This window comes from Misgurnus anguillicaudatus, chromosome 24 (assembly GCF_027580225.2).
Source record: "Misgurnus anguillicaudatus chromosome 24, ASM2758022v2, whole genome shotgun sequence".
NCBI classification, from domain to species: Eukaryota; Metazoa; Chordata; class Actinopteri; order Cypriniformes; family Cobitidae; genus Misgurnus; species Misgurnus anguillicaudatus.
Genome location: NC_073360.2, coordinates 31024736 through 31049161, shown reverse-complemented (window position 1 = coordinate 31049161; position 24426 = coordinate 31024736). Strand labels below are relative to the sequence as shown.

At 37.1% G+C, this 24426-nt stretch overlaps 1 long non-coding RNA gene across 1 annotated transcript; it reads left to right on the top strand.

Moving 5' to 3' along the window:
• Positions 1 to 353: 353 nt before the first annotated feature.
• On the top strand, positions 354 to 2078 carry LOC141361600 (uncharacterized). The gene is made up of 4 exons (XR_012367749.1): positions 354 to 436; positions 579 to 956; positions 1099 to 1143; positions 1334 to 2078. It is a non-coding gene; the product is annotated as an uncharacterized lncRNA (long non-coding RNA).
• The last annotated feature ends 22348 nt before the right edge of the window (positions 2079 to 24426 follow it).

Genomic DNA, 24426 nt, shown 5'->3' with positions numbered 1-24426 from the left:
TTATTCACGATACAGCACAGCCTCTCGTACCTTATTGCTTACTTATTTATTCTATTATACTCTTATTGGGGGGGCTAAGCCCCCCTAAAATGAAAATCGTAGAATCTGCCCTGGACATCACACTACAGAGAGGAGGCAAGTGAATTGATGATTTATATATTATCTCGACAAAGCACACAAATGAAAGCTGTCTCTTGGAAGTTCTCTTTTCTAATTTGAATACCCAGTGATTACTATGATAGCCTTTTTTCAGGCCAAAAGGATGCAAGGATGTCAGTAAGCATGATTTTAAAAAAAAGTTTGCTTGTGGTTATTGCGGCCTCATGTCGTCTCAACTTATTGTTCTGAGTACAGGAAATGAAAACATTTGTGCAGAGACAGAGACAGGCTGAAATCATGAACAAACAAATGAAATTTGTTGTGCCTTGCCTTTTAGGTGAGTTGTATTATTGTATTATATAGGCACTCTGGCCCTTTTTGCCTTCCTGTACTTTGTTATAACTGTGCTTGGAAAAAATATGTTTTGTAAACAAACAACATAACAAGAATAATAATGTTGCCTGGTATTTTGTGTTTAGCTCTCATATTTCCTGGCTCTGGCAGAGTGTTGGTACTTGAAAGCACCGGTCAAGATGTCTATCACGTAGGGGATACAGCAGTTGTTTACTGTGTGGTAAATTCTGATAAAGAAAGAGTTGAGAAGTGTGTATTTACCTGGGTTATTCCAAGTCCAAATGACGATGAAACAGAAGAAATAATTCATACAAAAAAATATGATCGGCGGGTCAGACTTCAATTAGTAAATGACACATCCATCTCACTGACACTGATGAACCTTTCCATCAGTGACACTGACAATCTGCTATGTATCGCCGATTGCACTGTGGATGGGATTTTTGCTCGAAATTTTGGTAAAGAGATAACACTTAAAATTTCAGACAAAACTGAGCCACAAGGTACGTTTAAAGGTTTATTTTCTCATATTACTCTGAATTTTAATTTATTATGTTCCCTTTTTAAATACAAAGTAGTGTCTTCCCATCAACATTCTGTTTAGAGAAATATCTCCAGTATAAAAATATTTTTGTTATATTACAGAAATTACAGAAAGAGCACATACAGTGATGACTACTATGAAAACAGGTACTTAGTCCTTCTCAAAGCTAAAATACAACAAACAATTTAAGTCAACCGACAACAACCTTGCCAACAGATTTCATCCTTGATTAAGTTGCCAGATATCAGATGACACTGGTATCAGAGTACATTTTCATTTGATTTCTGAAAAATTCTAAAGATTCTTTGACTTAATGATGTTTTTTACATGTTGCAGCTGATTTTGATGAAATAAAGTCGTCATTTTCCTGGATCAACGCTCTGCTCTTAAGTATAAATATACTGGTGTTTCTTGTAATCTCTGTTATTTGTGTTTGTATAATTAGAGTACAAATGAAAAGGAAGCGCTAATTAATCAAATTAACATTACTGTATATTGTTTGCATACTTTGTTGGTAATTATGATTTTTGTAATAGTTCAAGGTAAATTGAAAAAAACTGAAAAGTTATTTAAAAAGCTTTGGTAACATGTTACAATAAGGTTTTATTTGTTGACATTAGTCAATGCATTAGCAAATATGAATTATGAGCAGTTTTACTAACATTTATAAATATTACTTAATGCCAAAATGTTAGTTTATTGTGTATTAACTATGTTACAACTTTGTTATTGAAAAATGTGTTGGTAAGTGCTGAAATTAACATGAACTAAGATTAATAAATGCTGTTGATGTATTGTTAATTGTCAGTTGGTGTTAACCAATCTTAAACTAATGATAACCTTTTGGTTACCAAGGGCTACTGAAGCGCATGGGCATGTAAGAGCAGGTAAACCACTTCCTGTTCCAAAGAAATGAGATGTTAATTTAAAAAAAGAAATGAGTTCTGTAACTCATGCAATTGCTAAAGCAAGCCAGTATTTTTTAAAACAATTTTATGAAAACATAGCATTTGTCAGTATTTTTTCATATATAATGCTTTCTTCAATATTTTTATTAGCACAGTCGCAAATAAAGCAATGTAAAAAATTACAGTTTGTCTGCCCTAGGTTTCTTAGAGGTTGTCCAAATGTGCTTGTTTCTCGCATACTTTTTGTCTTATTTTCTCTGTTTTTTTGTCTCTAGCTGGGTTTCCATAAAAACGTGAAGCAAATCTTTTCAAAATTTGCAAATAAAAGTAAAACAAACAGATGCGAATTATGTGCATTTAAGTTAAGATATTGGTACCCTACCTGTAACCAACAGTAAATGAAACAAGGCATTCTTAGAAAATGGAGACAGAACTGCATTTAGTCACAATTTGGCAAGTTAAAAAATGACTAGTAGTGCAGCTTGTAATTGCCAAACTGAATGCTGTGCACAGAAAAAAAATGCTGAATTATTGCAGCCACTAGCAGCAAGGGCGTCAAGCCCCATATATGGGAAAGACAACCGCTGCGCCTGCGTCTGAAAGTTTTACAATTTAAAGTTTATTTCCTGTCTTCTAAAATAGTAGAGCTTATATTGTAATATTGTTATATGGTTATGTTTTTTTTTTGTGTGTGTGTGTGTATCTGGTAATTATCACGTTGTGTGACCTTATGGGAACTTTTTGATGTCCCCATGAGGAAACAAGCTTATAAATCAAACATGATAAATATGATGTTTCTTGAAAATGTGAAGTAGTAGAAGGGTTTCTGTGACGGTTGGGGTTAGGGAATGGGGTAGGTAAGGGGAATAGAATATACAGTTTTTACAGTATAAGTATTAATATTTTGGTAAAAATTGTAAGACCCCAGGAAGAATTGCTGCTGCTTTATGGAGTAGTTAATGGGGATCTAAATAAAATAAATAAATAAATACCTTCATTGTCCTGTTCCACAATTCTATGTGTGGGCGTAGGAAAAAATAAGTTAAAATAAAGTTACATTTTACACCTTTTAATCGCATTTCTAGTAAGAATTTAGTATTGTAGTTTTCAAACATGGGATTAGTTAACACAAAGGCGCTCTCTGTTTATATTTCAAACAGAATTCCGTTACGCTGCCTATGAAGGCTGTCGGAATGTGTTTCCCGGATCTGCCTTCATGCCTCTGAAGTCATTGCGTCATGAGGCAGCAAGGCAACAAATCAGCTGCCTAAGCATCCGGACGCAGCCAATCACGTCAGCTGATACAGCTAGACAATCAGTCACGTGTGTTTATTGTTTACAACATAAGAATGATAAATTTGACAAAAATTTTGACAATAAGTTATACATTTTATTTGGCAAATTATTCAGGTTTCTACCACCCATTATTTGCATTTACACTTTTTCGCATAACTCAAAAACCATCTCAAGCGAGCGTAAAAACAATTTTGCGAATTAAGGGATTTTTATTCGAAATTTGGTCATTATTTTATTTATATTTTTAATTTTTAAGTAGTAACGAACCACCAGGGCTCTCTAGTCTAGGCCCCCAGAGAAGACCTGAACTTTGTTAAAAATGTTGTCAGATGTCCGCTGATTGGTCCGTGCAGTGTCACAATAAGTCCAACACACTTGGTGGTCCTGGTTGTATGGACAGTGCATCACAGGGCCATAACTATAATAATAATTATCATTAATAAGTCTAATATTTTTTTTATAACACAAAATGTAATAGTTATAATGATATAAACTTTACAACACATGAAATTCACTCACTGACCACTTTATTAGGTACATGGTTTTGCCTTCAGAACTGCATGAGATCGGTGACTGTGGAGTACGTTGAACTCAATGAACATGATTTCAGCTTTGTTTTATTGTGCATTATCTTGCTGGAAGTAGCCATCAGAATATGGGTACAATGTGGTCACAAAAGAATGGGCATGGTCAGCAACAATACTCGAGTAGGCTGTGGTGTTCAAACGAAGCACAATTGGTACTAAAGGCGCACTCACATTATCCAAACCAAACCATGCTTGGGCGTGTTTGACCCCAAAACCTGGTTCGTTTGACTAGTGTGATTTCTTTGTATCGTGCCTGGGCGCAGTTTAGGTAAACCATAAAGCAAACATACATTAGTTCAAACTCAGTTACTCTGGCAACTTATGCTTGGAAACTAACCTGGTCTGGGGCAGGCTGTCAGGCTAAGTCTCAGTTGTTGCTTAACTAGACTTCAACTAACAAAACTGCTTTTTGTCATTTAAGCTTTTTAACATAAGAATAGTAATAATGTTAAAATATATAAATATATATTTTGCATATTTACATTCAATATCAGTTGTTGAGTTTTTTAGGCTTTGTGTTCATTCATATCCACGTCAATTTTTGCATTTTTCTTGATTAGTTTGACAACGTTTTTTATGTAAGTTAGAAAAGGAAGTAGGCCAACAGTAAATATGAACACATAGTTCTGTATGTGACAGAGCATTCTGCTGCAGTCTGCTACCAACAGCCTGTGCAGCTTAAATGTGTGGTTGGGTATTTTTCAACCACAGAATACAGAAAGCTTGTGCTTCTCTAAGCTCATTGCAGCAGATCTGTAAAACTCAGCCCCATCCATTTACCAGCTCCTCTTATCAGCATCAGCAAAAGCGAAGTGTTGCCACCAGGGGCGTAGCCAGTAATGGGCCAGGGCGGCACTGGCCCTCCCACATAACTCCCTGGCCCGCCCAGGCAAGTTTAATCAAAATACATTTTTTGTTTATTTTTATTATTCAAATGTATTTAAGAAAATATATTAATATAAACCTGATTTATTGTTGACCGGTGTGTGTATAATTTGCTTTCTAAATAAAATGGAATTTTTAAAGAAAGTTGTAGGAAGCCTCCGGAACGTAATTGGTTGCTAGGGGTTCTGACAGGTAGACTCTGTGGGGAGCGGCGGGCTTTGGCAGCCAGCCAGCTAACTTTGCTAACTGCTTTTTTAGCTAATATTAAAATCGCCACAATAATGGCTAAAGTTTCTTTAATGTGTTATTTAAAAAAGCAAGAGTTGAGGAAGACGATACGCCACTGCCTCCATCTGCCGAGTCCTACCAGCCCAGTTATTCAAACTCATCAACCCCCAAGGCGGCTAGTCAGGCGCTGGTGGCGCCGGTTGCCTCTTGCTCCCTGGCGGCAGTTCCAGTGCGCTCTCCCGGTCAGACTGACACAGGTTGACCCGCCGATCTAACGGCAATTGATGAACCACGTACGACCCAATTTGAATCCACGAGTACTACTCGCCTCAAAAACCTGTGCCTTTTGTTTTTTGAAAAATAACTCTGTGACTCTTTGGACTATAATGAGATCATTTCTGTTTTCAACATTAAACCCAGGCGTTTGCGTCTTGTTTTGTAGAATGAAAACAACAAAGGTAAGCCTGTTGTTTAACTCATTTCCTTAATTTTTGCTTGGGAAGTGATTTAACTAAGTGGTGTGTTGTGTATAGATGTATGCCTTAGAGGTTAAGTTACATTGTTTAATTTAAACAAGTTGCTATTTTTTGGCACAAAAGCTTAATTTCCACCAGGCTGATTGCACTGTAGGCTATATGGTTGATTTAATATAAATTAGGCAGCGTGTTGTTATTTATTTAAAACCGTGCTCTGCTGAGAGTTTTCATTATTTCAATTTCCTGTTACTTTTAGCCTACTTTATTTCAGGTGAACTGTTTTTGCACTACTGACTAGCCTAAGACTGCCTGGCCTGTGGCCGGTTGCATAAACATAGCCGTGACATTAAAGGGACACTTTACCCATTTGCATTAATCTTTGTATAGTTAGAACCCCAGTAATGTTTTTGAATGGTCGTGCATCATTTCCTCAGTTGCCGCTGAGACAGGAGAAGTACAGATTTCAGTGTTGCACTTCCTTCTTTCAATGATGTAAAAATCATCATTTTGCATCATTGAAAGCAGGAAGTCCAATATCTTTGTTGAGGGGGTGAGACTACAAACACCCCTTTTCTCAGTCAAATAAGCACCAAATTCGAAATGTATGTTACATTTCGACTACAAATATGATGCACTTTCAATAAAGATTAATGTTTCTACGGGTGAAATGCTCCTTTAAGACTGCGTCTTAAGAATAAGTCTGACTAACTAACAATTAGTTAGGGCTAATTAATCTTATTATTTGTACTTAAATTAAACCATTCTACCTTTCTATGTAACATACTTAAAACAGGTATGATCAGTCTTGAAGAAAAAAATTCATGACTAACTGTTAAGACTAGCCTTAATGGTTTATGCAACCGGCCACAGGTTTGTCCAGCCTTTATTGAGCTATGTGTTGGTTGAACATGTTTAGACAGTGTTTTATTATTGCCTTCGCCGAAAATTGCAAAGGAAAGATGTCACTGTTTTTGCAGATTATCTATTCTTTTTTCTACTCTAAGGTTTAATTATTATTTAAGTCATTTTATTCTAGGATAAACTACTGGCCCACTCACTTTTGCCCCGGCCCACCCAAAATACAATTTCTGCCTACGCCCCTGGTTGCCACTCAAACCCCCGCTCGTAGAGCTTGGAGGTTAAGACAGCTGTATGATTAATATGAAAGAGATAGCAAGGCAGATCTTAGAATTGTCATTTTGACAAAAAGCACTGACTCCTAGTCTGGACTTCAGAGAGTGCACAGCAAAATCACTAGTGTTAAATCAACACTGCTGGTGTATATATGGGGACACCAGGTCTGGTGTTACTCATATAAACACCAGCAGTGTTGATTTAACTAATTTTGCTGTGTGTCCTCCTCCGGTAAGCAGGGAATATGATCTTTTAAAGAGCCCTCTGAGAATATTTTAATAATGGAAAATGATATGTTATAACACTTCAGGTCATGCTTGTTTCCAATATTCAGGTTCATTACTTACCCATAGGTGTTATAGATCTAGTGACAAGGGAGGCCGGTGACTTCATTTTCGACGGTGCACGATGCAAAGATCGTCACAACATGTATTTAGCCCGTCATGTGTGTGATTCATAATTTCAAAATATGTGTTTGGCATGTCATGTGAACCATGTGCATCATGCGTCTTTTTTAAAATAAGTGCCTGCTGCACAAGTGTCTAAAGGGTTTATGATAAAAGTGAAGCTTGCGTGTCCCAGATACTGGCTTAATCTTAAGTGTATTCAAAGTTTAGTGTTAAGTTAGTGTCTTGGGAGTATTTTGTCAATGATAGACGCCCACTGTTATGATCGGATAGCTTCATTCCCCGTCATTACCTGTGGGGAATTGTTTTGAAAACCTTAATGTGTAAAAAAAGCAGCCGAACACATATATGTTCAAGCCACAAAAGTTTCTGAAGTTCACATGAGACTCCGAACACTTATTTTGAATTAGCGCCCCTCGGATGAGTAGTCACGAGCCCCCACTGCTGTGGAGCAATCAGATCTGAGGACTGGTTCACCCAATAGATCTGATAGACCGTACTTCAACATCTCCATCCTCATACATCATTGAAAGATCCTTTCGGGGGCAAAACGCTTTTGTCTAGGCTAGCTCTTTCCCAACATATGAGTACAGCCCTTGTTCCATTGAGACTTCAGGGGAACCACATAGACAATTGTATGGAGTAAATCAGTTTCAGAACTTTCCAGTTCCACATAGCCCACTTCAATCAGTTCTAGAGAAGGTTAAACAAGATTTATCTCCTACTGTCCCATTTTGGCCGGCCCAAGTATGGTTCTCAGACCTCCTAGCCTCCTCTTAAGGAGGAACGTTCTACCCCAAGTAGGGGTGGGGTCATTTGCACCACCACCTGGATATGTGGAAATTACAGGTTATTGAACCAGGGTCTCTAAACCAAGGTTGTTAAGAGCATACTTAACTCTAGAGCTCCCTCTATATACCCTAAAATAAAGAGTTTTAACCTCATGGTATAATACAGATAATAACGCAGTTAACTGCCCAACAGCTTCAGTTCTGGACTTCCTTTAAGATCGATTTTCATCAGGTCTTTCACTTTCTTTAATTAGGGTACAGTATACACCACAGCTATAGCTGCTTTCGACTCCCTTCTTTCTGAGGGGTCTTTGGTGTTCCCCTTTTTTTTGTTCATTTGCTGCGTGATACTCGGACGATGAGGCCTACTAATCAGGTTAGAATTCTGGCTTTGGATCTAACCATTGTTTTAGAGGGAGTTTTTTTACCTTTCTTCAAGCCTGTGGAGTTACAGATAAGCTTCTTTCTCCTATATAGGCTTTTACTTCTTCTTGCCTGGATATCACTCCTTGAAGAATCATTCCCACTCATGTGGCTAGATCTTTAATATACAGGCCTTTATCCTCCTCATGAGCAGCAGAATCTGGAAGATTACATTGGAGGAATATATTGGAAAATCTTCTTTTTGAAAACATCTGATCAATCATTGGTATAGTTTTCTTTAGCATTCAAAGTGCATCTCAGGCCTTTACCTCTGCTGATTAGGGCACATTCTACAAGGAGTACAAGGCTATTCTGGCTGGGGGATTGATGCAGGATATGTTTAATGCCACAGTGTGGCTACCCCACACTCTTTATGAGATTTTTAGTTTGGACCTCTCATCCTCACTTGGATCTCAGGTTATTATATCCTGAGCTATGCGTTACACCTTCACACCTGAACAGAAATCGCTTGCAATGGCGTAGTGGCCATTGAGATCCCATAGTGTTATTTCATGACGCAGTGTATAGTTCCCTCGAAAGAGAACGCCTCGGTTACAACTGTAACTTCTGTTGATAGGTTGAAACCTGAGATAGGGAACAAGACGCTGCTTCTCTTTACCATAACTCCTCATGACATTGACAATATAGCCTTCAGTATATTATAAGATTATATTATCTAATTAAACAGTAAATAAAATTAATACCCAAAAATTGGTGTTATTGTTTGGTTTGCAGCTTATTGCATGAATCAAACAAGACTATTGTTTAATTGCGTGTTGTGCTGCTGCAAGAGCATGGAGAGAGTCAAACGAGGACGCTTTTATGCATGCAAATAGCTTTTCTATGCTTGGATATTCTTCTACTAGCATGTATCTCTGGCTCGCGCATGTTTTTCATGCGTGCAACTTTATCATTTTAAAGTGTTTTGATTCCATTTAGATTCATTTAGATTCATGTAACAAACTATCACTGTAAAAAGTGAAAGTTGGATTAACTTAAATAATTGGTAACAACAAAACATTTTTTTAAACTAAATGTTGTCATTTTAAGTGACAACAATAAGTTAAAAAAGATATAATTTTTTTTAACTCATTGAAATTTTTTTTAGTAGATTCCAATCTTCACTTTTTAAAGTGGAAACAGGTAAGTCCACTCTGACAAACTAATATGCAAACAGCCTACGCACTAACCGCATTGTAGCAATACTATAAATAATGTGGACGTGAGCGTTAGGAGAACGTGAATGGAGTTTTTCGAAAATATAAATTCTGTCAAGATTTACTGTGTCTTGTGCTGGACCGGGTTTCCCAAAAGCATCGTAAGGCTAAGTAGATCGTAAAAACGATCGTACGAATCATCTCCTAAATAAATACGGAAAAGAATATTTCATTATGAACAATTTTAAAACATTTAAAAAGCCATTGAACAATAGTGAAAGATATTATAAAAAATATTAGTGCACATCAGCTGAAGATCATTAGCCTAAACAAGCTTGTGCTACAAATTTGAGTAATTCTATTGGTGACATTTCAGCACTTGACAAACGACTCGTATAGCACTTAAAACCCAGCTGCGAGCGATCGTTATACGTGCATCTTTGGGAAACGCACATAAATGAACAACGAATGTTCGTTAAGTAGCTTGTAGAAAAAAGCCCTCTTAAGTGCTAAGTTCAATCGTTATCAGGATACCCAGCCCTGGTTTATACAACAGTCAGTTTTCATTGAGCCATGTTAAGAAATGTTTCTCTTTCTGCACATCTTACGAAGCAAGAAACAAGACCAACACAATTACGTTATAGCATCATAAACCAAATTTTACATGCTTTTTCTTTGTTTCTGAACTTCAGATTACTTAAGATTTAGTTTTGATGAAGCAATATCAAAAAAATATTAAAAACTTTGGATAGTATTGTTAGATGAATAATTGTGTTACATTTCAAACAGTGACACTTCTTATTGTGTGATAGAGACTAATAATCTACCAGTATGTTTAATTATCAATTAAAACAACATTTGATCCTTGTGAAGTCTTAATGAAACAAGTCTACTAGTCTATTCTAAAATAAATTTAGTTAATAATTTAGTCATCTAAGAGGGCCTAAACTTTGCCATTACAGGTTTCTGTAGTGAACTCAAAAGTATATTATTAATTCATATCACATTTGTTTTACCATGAAATAAAACTCGTCCTTAAAAAAAATGAACAAAACAAACCACATAAAAAAAGATTTAGCTTCTGTGAAACACATGATTTGTTTGGCATATGAAGTTAATGAACCTGCTTGGTATGGTTATGTAAGGACTTTCATGTTCTTTCATGTTTTTACATTTAATGTGTTGTTTACAACTAGACACATCTCTGTGTTGTTATTGGAACAACACATTTTGTTGTCTCAATGCTAAAATACACATTGGCCTACTGTATTTTTAAAAACAGACCTAATCTTTGATTAAGTTTATGAGTACACTAGTATCAAGGTACATTTCCGTTTGATTTCTGGAAATTGTTTGATGATTTTTGTAAAATGTTTTTACTTATGGAACAAAATCATTGCCTTCTTGGATCAATCTTCTCCTCTTAAAGTGTACCTATTTAACTGCTAAAAAACAGTGTTATTTTGTGTATTTGGTATGATACAATGTGTTCATACAGTTTATGGTTTAAAAAAAACATTATTTTTCAAATACCATACAGTTTTGTAGCTCCAGATATCTTTGTCTACCTGAAACTCACTGATTTTGTACAATGCTCATTGATCTGAAAAGCTCTGTGTCCCTGATTGGCCAGCTATCTGTACATTGTGATCGGCCTAATACCTCTGACGTCAGCCGGAAATGTGACGCTCCTTACCATGTGTGAAATATTCGCTCAAAATGCGATGCTAACAGGAGTTAATTTGGCTGTCAGTCTAAGTGGGAGGAATTATGATAATGTTGGTCTTGTCCACATCACCAATCCCAGGAAGTAAACTGTTGCCTGCAATCTGTGTGTTTGTTGTGGTCCAAAAAAAGATTTATGTTTAAGTGTGTGCATTAGGGATGGAAGATTCCCCGATTCGCTCGGTACATCGGCATAAAAAGGTAATGATGCAATGCATTGGTTTAAGCACTCGACTTTTGATGTTATAATGTGAGTTTTATTATAAATGCTTTTATTTGTAGTGTTTTGATGGTATGCTAAGCTAACGTACTAGCTGTTCTGTAAACATCTGCTGTCTGGAGATATGAGATATATGTTTCTAGGAATAATTTCGACTGGTAAAGCTTCTTTAAGGTAAGTTTGTAAGAAAGGAATTTAATAAAAAGAAAGTGAATTGAGACGAAAAAAGGAAATAAAACACTAAATAGAATGTATGAGTAATTATTCATAATAATAATAAAATAAACATTTAGACAGCCATATCCAGGATTAAAAGTTGTTAATGACTCATTCGGATGCTTATTTAATGAGTCTGTTTAAAACACGGAGCAATAGGACAATAAACTGAAAGGATGTTGTGAGATATAAATAAACAAACATTAGCTTAGCATTTTTGCTGTTTTCTCTAAATAAATTTACATGACATGGGTCTAAAAAACATTTCATAAAATACAGAGTTTTAGAGGTATCATCTTCAGATTTAAAACAGAACATGGTCAGACCTGTGGCTTTATCTGCAGAGCATTTCTAGATTGCTCCAAGGCCAGTTTCATTGAGATTTTCATAACAATATTTCATACATGTTTGGTGGAGTTTATAAAAAAGTATAATTTAAGCTCTCTATAACAACTTTTTTCATTATGACAGTAACTAATGTTCACCTTTTAATAAACTTCCAAGTGTCTGCTTTCAAATGAGACCAAACTTATGCTTTTAGTGCAAAGACTTCATAAACTGTATCTATTTTAGTTTGGCTATGACAGTTTTTGTGGGGGGGTTCAGAAAATGGAATGAGGGTTAACAGGTTAAAAACGGATACAAATTAACATTTGCATCGCGATGCATCGTTTCTAACATACTGCATTGGTAAAAAAACTGATTTATTTATTAGTAGATGCACTATAACCTACTTTTTATTTAGAAACTGACCAATATTTTAAGATTGCTTTATCCTCTCTAAACTGTTGCTACGCCCTGCTGGTGTATCACAACATATGGAAACATAAAAAACACGAAATGGAGTTTAAATTATATGTACTCTAAATGAGTGAAATGAGTTTAATTTATTAGGGCATTTCTATCTGGAATGGATTCGACTGACACCGCTCTGACAAGTAAACTGACATATGTGCTGAATTAGAGAAAAAGTGAGTCCAATATCCAATATCATTAAAGTGGTCTTATAATAATTCAGACACTTAGAACGAATGTGTTAAAAACAACACATTAGTGTTGATTCTGGGACATCCATATCTATGTTATTATTGAAACAACACATTTTGTGTTACTTTTAATCAACACAAAATGAGACATACTGCACTTTAAAAAATGCTGGGTTGTTTATAACCCAGGGCTGGGTCACTATTGGACAGAACACACTGCTGCTGGGTTATTGTCAATCAAACCATGTTGAAACAACCCAGCAGTTGGGTCATTTTTAACTCAGTATTGTGTTCTGTCCAATAGTGACCCAGCCCTGGGTTATAAACAACCCAGCATTTTTTAGATGTGTTAAAAGCTTAACACCAAAATATGTGTAAAAAATGTACACATCCTTTCTGCAAATCCAATGTGTGGAAACTATCTGTACACTCTAAGACAGTATGTGTACACTTGTTTTGTGTTCTACTATTTAACACATTATGTAGTATTTTAGTAGTATTTTAAACAAAATGTGTCATTGTGTGGTGATTTTGTGTTAAAATAAATAAAACAACAACAACAAGATGTGTTTAAACAACACAAAATGTGTTGTTCCAACAATAATAACACATGTGTTTAGTTAGGGACAACACATTAAATGCGTATGTAGGCTATACTGCAAGAGTATGTAAAAGCAAGTAAACTGTTTCCTGCTCCAAATAAATTCAATGTTACTGTTGATTGTTTCTATATCTCTCCCTCTCTTTGGATATTACGGTTTATTACAGTATCATCACAGGGCTCAGAACAACATTTGTAGTTGTGCCCCAGTTGATGGCCCTATCTGAGGATTTGATTAGTATGTGACCTTATATTTTGACTACAACACTTTTAAAACGCTTTTGACAGACATTTTTATCTAAAGTGACTTTAAAGTGGTTTGATCGATCGGATAAAAGATTAGCTGATCTTTTTTACATCGTCACATAAAACACTAAGTAAAATACTTTGTAATGAGTAGTTCAAGTAAATATTATTAACATAAGTTTAATATAGGCTACTGTAGGTAAAAGGCAAATGATGCCTGTTTCTGGAGGGCAGCTAAACACGTGAAAATGGATCAATATCTCTGAAACATAATTATCCACAAACCACCAACCACGTAACCCAAACCTGTCTTTGTACATTCTTAGAACGTATGTGTTAAAAACAACACATTAATCCACCCATCTCTGTGTTATTATAGAAAAAACACATTTTGTGTTACTTTTAACACAACTTGTGTTTTATTTTAACACAAAATGACACATAATGTGTTAAAATTACACATTTGCCCTATTTTAACAATCTGAAACGCAAGTGCGAAGCGCAAAGCGCAAGTGACTTTGTGGGCGGATCTTGGGCGCTGTTGCTATTTTCCAGGCGGGAGAAATACCTCTTGCGCCAGGCGCAAATCAATAAGGGGTTGGTCTGAAGTAGGTTCATTATTCATAGGTGTGGTTTGGGCGTAATGTCAAATAAACCAATCAGAACGATATCCAACATTCCCTTTAAACGCAAGGGTGCAAGTTCCATGGCGGGTTGCTATTATTATGACGGATTTACCAGGCGCACGCCAGGAGCGGTTCACAGCCGAGGAGACCCACGTTCTTGTAAGAGCAGTCAAAGACAGAGAAGTTGTTTTGTATGGGGATGGAAGAAACCCGACCATATCAGCGTCGGTTAAACAGGCGTGGGAGGAAATAGCCACAATTGCCATCAGCTGGCATCCATAGGACGTTGCGCCAAGCGCTACAACGATGTCAGGAGACGGGGGAATCCCAAGCTTGCCAGCATAAATCGGGCACGCTGTGTAACGGGAGGTGGATCTGCCTCTACACAGGACCTGACGCCAGCAGAGGACATCGCTGCGTCCACCCTCACCGCTGAAAGGGTTTGGGGGCTTTGAAATCGGAAACGCAAGCACGGTCCAACCCCAAAGTACACTTACAAATCAAGTTCATATACATTAAGGTTTCTTATGAAAACATTTTAATTATTATTTACATAAAATAAACGTAATACAGCCACACAACAAACTTATGAAAATATTTTAATCGTTATTTGCATGAGAATTTTTAAACGCAGCCACACAATAAATAAAAACTATCAACACAATGCTCACCACAATGATTTACCTTATCTCATGTGTTAATATTTTTTATTGTAACAATTTATGATTTGCAAAAATAACTGTTGCATCTGTGTAGATTAGATAAGCAAAGTGTGTGCGCATTGTGCACACTATACATTATGGTCAAGCATGCGCCCTTAAAATAGCATAATGAACCACGTGCAACGCGCCACTGACTTTAGACTAGTTTTTTTTTTTTGGTCAGTGGCGCAATTGTTTTTTGAAACTGCAAAATAGCATCAGGGATAGTTTGCGCCGGAACACGCCTTTTTGGCGCTGAACCGCCCAGGGAGCGCAAGTTCATTGCCAAGTTTGCCGACGTGCGTCTGTGGAGGGAAAAACCCGCTGTGCGCCGGTGCAAAATACGAATGATACATGCGTCACTGACAATGTCAATTGCGCTGGGTGCAAGATAGGGCCCATAATGTTTTAAAAGCTTAACACAAAAAGATGTGTAAAAAATTAACACATATGCTCACTTTTTCATTAGTAACAAATAATAGCTGCTTAACAAGTCTGATTTGAGGTGATTATGATAAAGGTGGAGTCATTAAGAAGCATATAAACTAAATAAAATCAATAGCTTTCAAAAATATTTTTTACATTAACAAAATGTCAACATAATATGCCAGGCAAAATTTGGCCTGTTGAACACATTCTACATTCTTTCAAACATAAATAAATTTTAACAGGATTGAAAGAATTATGATGATTCATTTCCTGTAAGTGTAACTCGCATCTCTGTAAAGTTTCTAACATGATGTAAATCATACATACATTAGCTTTATATTTTAACAAAGATAATTTTCATTTTCTGAATTTTTTTAAATACCTATTTTAGATCATCATATTTACTGCTGTGGATAGAAATAAATGTAATCTCTTGAATAAGTTGATATGGATTCCTGTCAATGTCGTGCATTCTACTGTCAACAACCCCTGCCAACTAGAATTGTGGTTTTGTGTGGCAACCATAGTATGCAACGAGCTCATGCTTTCATGAACTTGTTTATCAAGCTCTGAAAAAACTGTTCAGATGCGGACCAAATTAACATCAGATCTGTAACAAGGAAACAAGTACATTATTATTATTATTATTATTTTATTATTATTATTATACATGGCAAATTTTTATCGGATGTGACAGAGAGACGAACTACAGGACTAAACTGTTTGAATTTTCTGTAAACCTTTCTGTAAAAGGGAAAGTGTTTTCAGAATCAAATCTGATTTATTGTTGAACCAGGGCTCAACGCAAAACATTTTTTATACTGGCCCGGCCGGTATATCAGGATTAACTGTGCACAGGACTCATTGTAGAACTCATATCAAAGAAATCTTGTTTTAATAAAACAGTTTTATTAATATGCTGCGTTGATATGTCTCTCAATGCGCTTAAAACTCTCTTTATTAATACGTTTTGACATGATACTCAAATGAAGGGTTATCAGCAACACTTTTGATACCATGCAAACTATGTACTGTCAGCTTTTCTCTTGAGTTTCTTGTTTTCTTTTTGTTTACTATATCTGCTTGTTCCAACGAAAAAGGCTCCCGATTTGTCACCTAGAAACTGACGGCAAGTAAATTAATGCTTTCAAGATGTTTAATAATTATGTTTTCGTTTGGCCCCATAATTAGAGGTCGCCACCGTCTTTACTTTTCACTCTACCAGTTGACACGCAACATGCACAACAGTGTCCTCAGCAACCATCAGGTAGGAGAAACCTCATGATATTGCTTAGAAGTTAACATTCGCAATGCCTTAAATGTGTCTCGATCTTTACATTCAGGGCTTGACATTGACATTTAAGGTTTGTAAAAATGACATTTTCCTGAAATATATATTTGCTAACATTTGAAGTTATTTCTGTTTAGTTATGTTTATATAAAAATGTTATTTTGGACTGAAGAACACAAGTTCCGGAATGTACAGAGCCCACATTTTGGTTTTGCTAATAATGCCTTCTTCCTAATAAAAAGATTCAAAACAAGATATGTCCTCTCTACAGCAGGCTAACGTCTTGCTTACGGATGTAACCCTCATTCCCTGAAGGAGGGAACGGAGACGTCACGTCGTGCCCGACAAATTGGGAACTCGCTTAGAGGGACCAATCTGCTTCGATAACTACTAAAACGCCAATGAATTTGGCATTGAGATATTTGCATAATGCTGGCGCCGCCCCGCCAGGTGCATATATAAGCAGCAGGTGCAAATATGGAAATTAGCTTCTTTTCGTTGAGAAAGCCGGAAGAATCCCACGTAGAAGGTGACGTTCTCGTGACCTTTCGCAACGTTCCCTAAAAGTTCTCTAAAGAGGATGAAAAGACCTTAACCTTTAGAGAACATTAGGTACATTCCTAAAACGTCCTTTGTTAGTTATAAAAGTCTTGCAGTTCAAGGTTCCTCGTGTGACTTTAGGGGGACGCCTTAGACATTTACAGAACATTCCCACATGGTACTATTTTGGTCAGATAAAAACGTTTCCTGATATGACTGTAGGAAGACGTTCCATATTGGTTATCCTGTGGTCACATAAGAACGTTACAGAGAGGACATTTGGAACATTAACAGAACATTCCCACATGGTACTATTTCGGTCAAATAAAAACATTCCCGATATGACTGTAGGAAGACGTTCCATATTGGTTATCCTGTGGTCACATAAGAACGTTACAGAGAGGACATTTGGAACATTAACAGAACATTCCCACATGGTATTATTTTGGTCATATCATAACGTTCCTGATATGACTGTAGGAAGATGTTCCATATTGGTTATGCTGTGGTCACATAAGAACGTTACAGAAAGGACATTTGGAACATTAACAAAACATTCCCACATGGTACTATTTTGGTCATATCATAACGTTCCTGATATGACTGTAGGAAGACGTTCCATATTGGTTATGCTGTGGTCACATAAGAACGTTACAGAAAGGACTTTTGGAACATTAACAGAACATTCCCACATGGTACTATTTTGGTCATATCATAACGTTCCTGATATGACTGTAGGAAGACGTTCCATATTGGTTATCCTGTGGTCACAAAAGAACGTTACAGAAAGGACTTTTGGAACATTTACAGAACCATCCTACATGGTCCTCTGTTGGTCATATAATAATGTTCCTGATATGACTTTAGGGGGACGTCCCATATTGGTTATTCTGTGGTCACATGGCAACGTTACAAAGAGGACATTTGGAACATTAATAGAATGTTCTCACATGGTCCTCTGTTGGTCATTTAATAATGTTCCTGATATCACTAGGAGGACAAAATATTAAATTACAGTTAGAGCATTAGAGCAAAGGATGTGTCAATGTGCAGTGGACCATACAAACAAAGTAATAAATAAATGATTTCAGAATGAAGAAAAATAAAAGAGTGATTCAGTCTGCACTATCGTACATCAGACAAAGACAAATTAAATAATTAAATAAGACTTTACATTAAATTGTGTTAACAAGCACAAACATACTAGTAAATAATATTATACTAATATGTATTATGTTGTACTCTCTGAATATGATGATGTAGATTGCAATGCATCTTGAAAACAGTAGTCAGTTAACAGCAACAGCGTTCAATACACTTTATGAAAAGTACTACCTTTCCCATAATGCTACAGCTTACAAGAGGACCCGGAAGTCGCATGAAATTCAAACTGCCACACTTGACGACGCGTGATCTTTGTTTTGTCTTTATATAATACTGTAAGGTAAGTTAAGATACTTTTCTTTTTAAACCTACATAGATTTCACTCGTTGTTCTACAGCGAGTTACATGAATGTTTTTTCTGTTTATTTGCTATTCTTTTCTGTGATGTTTTTTATTTCTATGTTAGGCTATATATTCTTATTTGCCATTTAAAGTATAACGATAAACATGCAGGCTTACAGTGAGCTAAACAATGTTCATAAAGAGGATGTTAAAAAAATCTTTAAGATGTTCGATCTTTACAAAATAAATTAATGCTCAGCCCACAAAGATGCCAACCGAAGATCAAATGTTTTGTGTACAAAACAAAAAAATCAACACTTTTTGGAAATACTGTTGTAAATGAATTTAATACCTAAGAATCATAAATTAGCGTTTGTCTTACAAAATTTTTTTAAACATTATTGTGCTTTGTTTGCAGAAGTCATGTACCACACATTGTCAAACCTGAAGAAGTGTATCTTCCTGCAATCTGGAGAAGGTGTAACTTTAATACACATTATTTAAAAACATAAGAGTCATGTTCATTATTTATCTTTGTGTAATTTGATTTAAATTACAATATTGAATGTATTGAATTTGTTAAATTTTGTATGAGGTAATTTCTTGTATGGGTTAATTTGCCTAATATTAGTATTAGATACAAAAGCACAAGTGTTTTGGCTTAAAAGTGACAGCATGTTTTAAAAATGTTTCAGGTACTGGGGCTCGGATTGTTTGAAGTAGTAAAGAATAATGGCAAATAATGAAGCAGGCAATAAAAAATACTTGACCAAGAAGTTTTGGAGCTTAACATTTTTGTAGTTTGTAATTGCTTTTTTCTTTAAGTTGGTAATTTGAAAATCTTTCCGGAAGTCTGAAATCTTCCTACATATTTTTTTCACATCTCGATTTGAATGTTAAAAATCTTAGTTCTTGGATTTGTGATGTTTTGTAATATGTGTTTTTGCCCTTACTTATCCATTTTATGTAAATATATTTTTAACTGGATTTGTATTTGTATGCTCTTATTCTGCAGGCTCCAGACCTGGAGATTGAAGTTCCTAAAGGTTTATGTTTATCAAGCTTGTGACCTTATCACATGGCGTTATTTTTTTACATTTATATATCTAATACACATTTGCACATCTGTAAACATAAATTTAATATTTTGTGGGCTATTTTTTATTTTATTTAACCAGTTGTTGTATATTGAAATATGTTACATTTTATGCACTCCAAATGTAAATGTTTTGTTTTAATTGCATCTTTATTGTTTAAAACAATTTAGTTAATGTGGGTTTTTGTTAGCTTTTATGTTATTCTTGTATTTTTTGGCTATTTATTTGTTTTTGTTTTTATTATCCTTCTGTTAATTTGCCAGATTTTGACCTTCTATTTGTTTTTCCTGTAATCTCACTTCAATTATTTTTTGTGTTTCTCAATGATACATTTTTGTCACAGTCCCAATTTGTTCCTGCTTGTTTCTCCACTGTCAGGTGAGGATAATAACAAACACAGTTCAGGTGAGAGAGTGAAAAGGATTATGGGAAATGAAGTCCAAATGGATGATGAACGGTTTCATTTCCCATAATCCTTTTCACTCTCTCACCTGAACTGTGTTTGTTATTATCCTCACCTGACAGTCATCCCCCTCATCACTCCATTGTCTAAATACCCTGCTTTTCCCTTTGTCTAGGTCAGTTCTTGTTTATAGTGATGTGTTGTGTGTTTTGCTGTTTACCAGTTTCCATGTTTCTTGTTTTATATTAATTAAAGATTATAATTTTGGATTCATCATGATCTCCATCTCATCCTTTATCCTCCACCACACCAACCGTATCAATTTCACAGTATAATTATATATTGTTTGAGTTATGGCTATGTTCTGGGGGTTCTGGATAAGTTGTGGGTGAGTCTCAAATGTTCTGGGAACTTTACTAGGCAATGTCCTTAACACCAGCGGGGTCGTTCTGGGAACATAAAATTTCTACATAAAATATGGTTCCCTTAACATTTCCAGAACGTCCTGAATGTTCCGTGAAGGTCTGCCAAATAACATCCTTCAACCTTTTAAAGAACTCCACATCACGTCAGTCTTGGAACGTTCTGGGAACTTTACTGGGCAACGTCCTTAACACCAGTGAGGTCGTTCTAAGAACATTATGGGAACGTAAAGTGTACATAAAATATGGTTCCCTTAACATTTCCAGAACATCCTGAATGTTCCGTGGAGGTCTGCCAAATAACGTCCTCCAACCCTTTAGGGAACTCCACAACACGTCCGTCTCATAACGTTCTGGGAACTTTACTGGGCAACGTCCTTAACACCAGCAGGGTCGTTCTAAGAACATTATGGGAACGTAAAGTGTACATAAAATATGGTCCCCTGAACATTTCCAGAACGTCCTGAATGTTCCGTGGAGGTTTGCCAAATAACGTCCTCCAACCCTTTAGGGAACTCCACAACACGTCCGTCTCATAATGTTCTGGGAACTTTACTGGGCAACGTCCTTAACACCAGCGGGGTCGTTCTAAGAACATTATGGGAACGTAAAGTGTACATAAAATATGGTCCCCTCAACATTTCCAGAACGTCCTGAATGTTCCGTGGAGGTCTGCCAAATAACGTCCTCCAACCCTTTAGGGAACTCCACAACACGTCCGTCTCATAACGTTCTGGGAACTTTACTGGGCAACGTCCTTAACACCAGCGGGGTCGTTCTAAGAACATTATGGGAACGTAAAGTGTACATAAAATATGGTCCCCTCAACATTTCCAGAACGTCCTGAATGTTCCGTGGAGGTCTGCCAAATAACGTCCTCCAACCCTTTAGGGAACTCCACAACACGTCCGTCTCATAACGTTCTGGGAACTTTACTGGGCAACGTCCTTAACACCAGCGGGGTCGTTCTGAGAACGTTATGGGAACGTAAAATTTCTAGGGGGGATGTGACCAACCGTGACAGCAGGGAGCAGCACCTGTGGCGACGGGACGGGACGTGACGTCTCCGTTCCCTTCTTCAGGGAACGAGGGTACATTCTTAACCGAGATGTTCCCTTTCAGTCGCTCACTACGACATCACGTCGTGACCGACGAATTGGGAATCCCTACCAAAACGCCACTAGGAGCTGACCTCTTCAAGTGTCTGCAAAAAGCCCTCCGATTCCACTTAAGGAGATGGAGAAATAGGATTAAGGCAGAAGGCCGGGCACTAGATGTTCCTTTAATCTCACAGTAGTGCTAGCGACTGGGAAGCGCCCTATCTGAGCGGGATAGGAATGCTGCGGAAGCCACCGCCCGTTTAAGGGCTAATGGTGGGCAAAAGACAACCTTAGTTGATAAAGGAAAGCCGTGGGTGTGTAAGCAAAGCAGTGCTCTGCTAAGGGAAACGTGGGCTAGTAGGATTAACCCCACGGAAAAATACTCACAGAGCAACCCCGCTTAGGGTACACAATGTGGAGCCCAGCCAAACGCGTAGGTTCGTGAGGATACAGCTAGTGAAAGGCTGACAGGTTAGTGAATAAAACGGGCGACAAAGGGTATTGTCCGACAACACAAACAGATCTATCTGCGCACGACCGAATTTCTTCCAAATAAGCTGAACCGTCTGGGGGTTGAGTCATCATTTGCCAGGGCGGGCATATCGGGAAAGTGTTGAGCGAACCCACAATGAAAATGGCACGAAGGGACCACAGATGCTTCTGACTCCAAAGGAGGAGATGAGGAGCGAGATGCGACAGGTGACAAGAGCGTACGAGTCCCAGATATACAGCCCACCGCTCGTGGCAGTTGGGGTGCTATGCACACCCCTGAGACTGCAAGCCTGTCATACGTCGCTCCTCACCCCGCTGGGGGCATCGTTTGTGCTACAGAATGCCAGGAGACCTGTCTCAGCGGCATATCTTGCCCTCAGAAATGCTGGGTCTGACCACGGGGTGAAATTGAAACGACACGCAAGTGTAATGGTTACACGGTGTATGTCGGTGCGCCATGCTCTCCTCGGGACTCGATCGTAAAGCCAACGCTGAAGCGGTCTCATATGGAGCAGCCCGAGCAGTTTCACAGCCGCAGCGAAAAAGCTAATTTCCATATTTGCACCTGCTGTTTATATACGGACCTGGCGGGGTGCAGCCAGCATTATACCTCAATGCCAAGTTCATTGGCATTTTAGTAGTTATTGAAGCAGATTGGTCCCTCTAAGCAAGTTCCCAATTCGTCGGTCACGACGTGCCGTCGTAGTGACCGACTGAAAGGCAACTATATGCGTTTATGTTACTGAAAATGTTTCACAGCGAGACACGTAAGACATGTTTAATCCGCAATATCTATCACGAACTAGAACTGAAATGCATTAGACAAACAACTTCCTAACCCTTGACAGGTGATTTCTGGGAAATAATGCCTCGAATGAATGCCTTCAAACTAGTTTTGAAACTAAAATGTTCTCACTTTTTTAAGTGCTACCAATTGAAGTAATTTTAAAAGTATATCCAACTTTTACTTTTTACAGTGGAAACAGGTAAATCAACTCTGACAAACTAATGTGCAAGCAGCCTACGCACTAATTACCCCATTGTAGGAAACTTTAATTGTGTGTATGTGAAAGTTAGGAGAACATGAATGGAGCCTATGTTTACCAAATATACATTCAGTCAAGAGTTAATGTGTCTTGTGCTGGTTTATAGACCTATTGTGTGTTTGTAAACAGAAATGACATATTATGTTGGCAGGGCCCAACTGGTGGCAGAAAGTGACAGCTCTGCAGTAGTGGTGTGAAGTGTTAGAATTAATCTGTGAATGTTATGGTTCCCTTCTTTAATTATTTTCTATTCTAATTATTAATATAATTCCTGATGGTTTCATCACTCCAGTCCGTTAAAAGGTCACATTCTTTCTGATCCCATTTTTTAAACCCTAGTTAGTGTGTAATGTTGCTATAATAGCATAAATAATACAATGATAATGCTCAACACTGGCAGGTGATATATTTCAACAGAATTCGCCGTTCAAAGCCTACAACGAACGGCTGGTTTGGACTACAGCCCTTTACTTCCTGCTTTAATGACGTCACTAAAACAGTTTTTTGACTAAACTCCGCCCACAGGAATACATCAATCGCCAGCTTTGGCTCAAACGTCTCTGCTAAGCTAAGCTGCTATCGAATCACAACAAGCTAAACAAACTACACAATCAGAACTCGTTACGTATTAGGTACTTCATGGACAAAGAAGACATCAGCCTGTTTTTAGGATAGTGAAGACAATGATATACCTGTAGAGATAAGTAAATTGTGTGAAAGATAATATGTTTTTTACACATGAAACATGAACACACGCTATATTGCGAACTGTAAACACAATCAAAGCTTCAAAAACATAGAAAAACGGGACCTTTAAGGGCTTGCAACTATACGTTTATCTTCAAATGGTGTCTTTGACGATGGTATCCTATAAAAATTATGGTCATCTTTTTGGCATTCCTATTCTGACACCCAACAGCACAACAAGACATTTTCTAGTGGGTTATCTTGCCTGTTTTACTTGTGTATAATTATTTTCCACTGTTTTTCTGCCACCACATTGGGCACGCAGCTTGCAGTGACATAACTGTGACTACTAGCTGTAGTCCGTTTTCATTTAGCCATGTTAAAATGTTTCTCTCTCAGCACATCTTTACATGCATAAAATGTCGTAAAATGTCATTATCTATAACAAATCCCATTTAATATTTAATTAATGTGTACAACACAATGTTCTTAAGATAACAATGCAAACAATAATATTTTTATTAAAGTTTTTATTAAACATTCCAATTAAAGGTAGGGTAACACATTTTGAAAAATGCTAACGGTAGCCGCCTAGCAATGAAATCCCGATCCCACCCTCAAATCAAATCGCCATCCAATGACAGGCCTCTATCAAAGGCACAGAACTCGCACAGATCAGACGGTCACATCTCATGTCTCATTCACCAGTGAGAAAACTTTGCAGTACAAAGTGAATAACATTTCCAAAATAACCAACATAAACAACTGGTTTACATCAGAATTAGTTTAAGCACACGTTCGGTTGTGTAGACGTAGTAACTTTTACGCTAATCCGCAAACGAACACAAATTTCATAAGCAACA